A 5370-nucleotide genomic window follows, 5' to 3' on the forward strand; every position below is an offset into this window, starting at 1 on the left:
ACGACACCCAATCCAACTTCCATTTTTTTATCTGCAAATTGTTGAGAGAAACAGTATCCACATTCACATGTTCTATCTGACAGGAGTATTTGGGAAATACTGCAAGCATCATCCGGATTAAATTTATCGTGGCGCGTCCACGAGCCGATAGCGCGCTTGTTATCCTCCCTTGGATTTAAACTCCATTTTTGATTGTGCTTGTGGGAGCGAAGCTCCGCCTCAACAGCCTCACTCTGCTTTGCTGCATCGTCGCTTGTCATTGACTGATTACACGCAGTCGGCAAGTCCCTATCAACTCCACTTCTCACCATGTACGTAAGCATCGTCGATGGGTCTGTCTTTTTCTATTCTCACACAATTTTGTGCTCATCATCTGAGCTGTTACGTAGCATAATCATCGGCTCATGTCTTTGTCCTGTTTGCTCCACATCAATACTTGATGATCTTCGTGACGCGTATGAAGAGATGGAAAATACTCTACTACCTCCAACCGGTTTTCAGCTCAACAATCTAATGACATCAGCTGCTGTGTGCTAATACTTGATGTACGATAAACATCATTCATTTTAATGTCTCCAACATATGACTTGACAGTATTCATGAAATCATTACGAACTGAGTGTCGATCAGCTACTTTATAAGCATAAGCATCAGTACTTTTTTTCTTTACTATGATGGTCGCTTGTCGCAATCGCGCATGCGCGTAGTAAATGCTGCCGACATTACGCTCATCCAGCGTAGCACAACAGGTCACTCCTACCTTCACATTTCCCAAGTAAACCACGCGATAGCCCTGGATATATATCTCCATAATCGAGGAACATAGATTTAAAATTCTTGGATCTGAGCATGTTCTCTTTGCATCGCTATCATGCGCATTACTTGTGACTACACTATATTAAGAAGCCACTAATTGCCAGCAGTAATGCAAATTAATTAGATTTTCTCTATATCAGCTAGGTGTTACTACATCTTTTTGGAAAACCTAAGGTTTTAGATATTTGCGGCCTAAAAAAATTAAATACTGTTTCAAGTTTGGACGTGAGAGTTTATTTACCTTGGCTAAAGTTTCGGGGTACTCTTGGAGGCAAAGAATTGCGATCCGCTACACTCGTTCTGGTCTCGTAAAGAACGTAGCGTGGGTGACATTAGCTTAGCTTCCTTTGAGCAAAAAGCTACGGTGGCCCCCTGCACTTGGTAGCACTCGACGCCTGAGTCGTTACGACTGATCCTCTGTGAGGATTGAAGAATACTCCTGTTTGTCCAGGGCATAGTTTGATGGGCTGATGTCCCTGTTGGACCCTGAAGATGTGGAAAACCTTGTTTCGCAAAGGGCCGAAGCGACAAATGCGCGGCTGGAGGCATATTTAAGTCTTGAAAATGCAGTGTTGGAGTACTTACAGCAGAAGCTGCCAGCGTCAACAGCGTCTATGACGCCACCGTCGACGAAGGATAACTCTTCGCGACCCAGGCTGCTCATAGTGAGCGTTACGACCTTTGATATTAGAGATAAAGAGAATTTTCTGCTCTGGATAGGAGAGGCCGAGGTGACTATGGCATCCGCCATGATCTAGAACGAGCAACAGCTCGTGGTGCTATGTATTTTCAAGCTCGGGGGTCCAGCGCAAGAATAGGCACTAACGTGTGTTGCTTCAGTTGAAGCTGCATACCCTCCTGGAAGAAGCTGAAGCATCAGCTTCTGCAAGTACTCTCGCCGCCAAATCAGGCATATCGCATAAGATCGCGATTCCTTGTTGCCGACCTGCTGGTGAAATTTGTTCAAGAGTTGAGAACTCTCATTCCCGGCCTTTTCCCGATGCGGTTGCAGCGACCATCGTTATGGAGGGCCTCCGCACTGTCGTGGACAGAATGGAAGTCTTCCGTGTGCATCCACCTTCTTTTGAGGACGCGATGAACGTGGCATTGAATCCCGAATTTAACTTTAAGTCGGCACGACTTGGTGCGAATGCGCACCCTCGGAGCTCGTCGGACGGACCTGAGCTAATGGATCTCAGCTATGCTGAGAAAGAGGAGGCGAGTTCCGATCTGCCGTGCAGCGTGTAAACGCCCGACGGAATTTTGTCTGTGGAGACACCCGTCACCGTCAGACTAGTTATCGCCTGCGCACGGCGCGTTAAAGCACGTCGATCCGACGCCCCGCTTCTCATCAGTCTACTGGTTTGTCGCGGGAAGACGAGGATACCCAGTCGGCGCGGGGTGCTCTACTGGGGAAGAACTGAGCTCTGTTGCGCCTCAAAGATATAGAGGGCAGCAAGGCCTAGCCCCGAAGAGCTGCGTGTTCTTGAACACGGAACGTGTATGCAAGCCGGGCTTGCTGGTCGTAAAAGCGACCATAAAGGGCTTTGAGAAGCCATAGAGGACTCTAATTGATTCTGAGGCGTTGAGCGATTATGCTCGGCACTCCACGATCGAAGGAAGTCAGCTGTACGCTGAGGCGCTGAAAGTGCGGTTGAGTGACACCGTCACTGTTCGCTAAGCGACGGGAACTTGTGTCACTGTGCCGAGGGTCCTTGTGGGCCTCGATATCAAGTTTCCTATCTTTGATAGAGTGGAACGCTGCCTAGGCTAAGACTTGGATGTAAGGTAATAAATACCTTATCCTTGGTATAGCATAGCTGGAAACCCATTAGCCGTAGATTTATTGGAGGTCGAGACTTTATGTGCTACGCGCATGTCTTATGGTGGAGCTTTGGTGAGTCACAATCCCATCTCTGCTAGGAAGCAGAAGCGCTATCGGCGTTGGCACTGGACCGGGACGGACAATGTGCTGGATATTGGAGTATCCGAGCTGTCAAACACCCAGGTGTTTTGGACAGGAGTCCCGAGCGTGGCTTGAGGGCTGAGCGCAGAGTGGCAGGAGTGGCATGGTACCAAGGGTCGAGGCATCGATGTCGAGGCCCCAGTGATGCATGTAGAGTGGCATGTAACCCACCGAAGATTGCTCCTGTTGAGAAGCAGTTGCTACATGCCAAGAGTGGCCGGGTCGGACGCGGTCCGAGCAATCCTGAACATGACATTTTTGATGCGCGTGGAGTAGCACGTAATCCACTGGCTGAAGACTCTGGAAATAGCAGCTCCTCGTTGGAAATTGTTGAGAAATCAAGGCTCCGATGGAGCAGGGAGTGGGGACACTGGACGACGTCAGGTATGTGTTCCGACCGGTCTAGATGAGACGAAATCCGCTATAGGGAGAAACGGCGAAGCCGCATGTTATCTGCAAGACGCAGGGCATCGACCCTGATCCAGGGTGCGTCTACCCTATACGATGGCGCATAGATATATACCCTTGTCAACGTTATGATGGAAGAAAAAAGACGGCAACGTCACCCTCGATACCATTCCCGCGGTGAATAATTCTTCTTAAATGCTTTTTGAAGAGTTTGGGCGGTGCCTTTAGGTAGGCAATTTAGCCGATGTTGTCATTATAACACCGAACAAGGAAATTTACTCGTCGTTGCTTCTGGAAGATGCTGCCTGGAGGACACCAAGAGGGTGCTAAACGCACGAAGCGGATTGTCGATCCTGAAGGATCCCTCAGATCCTTATTTTCCTTTGGTTGCACAAGTATAGAACAAATTATGCAGAAATCGCACGGCATATGGAATGGTATTCGGATTCTGAGCATCGGGAGGCTTTTGACAGGATTAAATACAGCCTCCTTCATGCACCAGTACTGGCGTTGCCAGACCCCGATCGTTATTTTTAGTGTCGTCTGTGACACTTCGGACTTTGCCATCAGCTGTGCAATGCTGAAAGCAGACGCCGAGGGACAAGATCGATTGCTCGCGTTCGAGTATTGCCAGCTAATGGCTGCGGAGATGAAGTACCCAGTCCACGACAAGGATCTACTTTGCGATCTAATATATACCTAATTATATAGTAAAACCTAATAAGTATAGTAATTTGCATTATTAGCGGCAATCCTGCCACATGGTGGCTTCTTGTTGTGGTGTAGCCACACCAATGTGTCATAACACCCATTCGTGTAATATACACCAATATATGGATATGGTCACACTAACTTGTGCGACCTGCTCTTTCTTACAAGATAACGTGAAACCCCGTTACACTCTCCCATTTAAATTGTTAATATACCCAATTCACATTTAACAGACGCCTCATACGAGGCTCGCGTGTCTGAGACGCCTTCACGCTCTGAAGACCAACTTAAAATATTATTTGCTCTATGAGCCCTGTGTTTACGACACAGAAAAAAAACAGCCTAGCTGGTTCTGAGGGCGCTCGCGGGCAAAGCTCTGCACAGGGTGCATCTCCAGACAGCAGGTCTGCGGCATCACGGAAAGCACATCCCAAGCCGTCGGCAACCGAGCGCAACACATCGCGCCTGATCGAAGAGATGTGCAAACATGTCGTAACCCAATAGAGTTGATTGAAAACCAGTTTCGTAAAAACCAGGACTACATTCGTAAATTGTTTGTTCAAAGTACTATTTTAGGAGATTAGACTGACGTACTCTCATTTTCAATCCATGCACCATCCCCTTTGATTTTGTATAACCAAACCGGACGTTAGTTTTGTTACTAGATGGGGAGGTTACAATCGAAGTACGCAAGGAAAAGAAATCGTGAGAACCAGCTCGAAATACCGATTTCGACTTACAGATTACCGGTTAGAATTTAGATAGCAACATTTCTCAAAGCTAATGAAGAAATTTGATTCGACAATTGCAACATTACTGATTACGTTACAGGCTAATATTGAGGAAACAACTAGATACTACAGGAAAAAGAAAAAAAGGTGAAGACGACCATAATTGCACCAAAACACGATTTAAACAGGTCGTAAAAGTTTGTCGAGCACTCGACAAAAAAAGTGTGACAATTCACTTCAGCTTAATATCCAAAAAGTACGGAGTATCCAGTGATAACCTCTTAGTCAATTAAGAAAGAACTTTCGATAGAGCGACAACTCACACTCTGTATATCGCTATCATTGGCGAAAAAGTTATGTTTCCTACCTTATGTTTGGCACATATTTAACACTTATTGTGTGGGTTGCTAGACTTACGCAATTATTAATAAGCGAGCTAAAATAATTACCCACTAACTTATTCATTACTGCCATAGAACATGTATCCACGTCTTTCATCCACATGTTAGTAGCTAATTGTCCACAGATAACTCTTCAAACACTAAAAAGGCAACGAAAAGTATTGAAAGAATTCAGTCTCGACTTTATAAGCTGCCAATAGAGCGTGCATGTGACAGGAAATTAACCAGGGTTACCTACTGTGTCCATTAAGTGTAGCCTCAAACATTATATGTGTACAGCAGCTATCGCTGCCTTAACGAAGTGATAGCCATCGCGACGTTGTCGCATCATTGCCGA

The sequence above is a fragment of the Plasmopara halstedii genome (assembly GCF_900000015.1).
Source record: "Plasmopara halstedii genome assembly, contig: Scaffold_650, whole genome shotgun sequence".
Classification (NCBI taxonomy): domain Eukaryota; phylum Oomycota; class Peronosporomycetes; order Peronosporales; family Peronosporaceae; genus Plasmopara; species Plasmopara halstedii.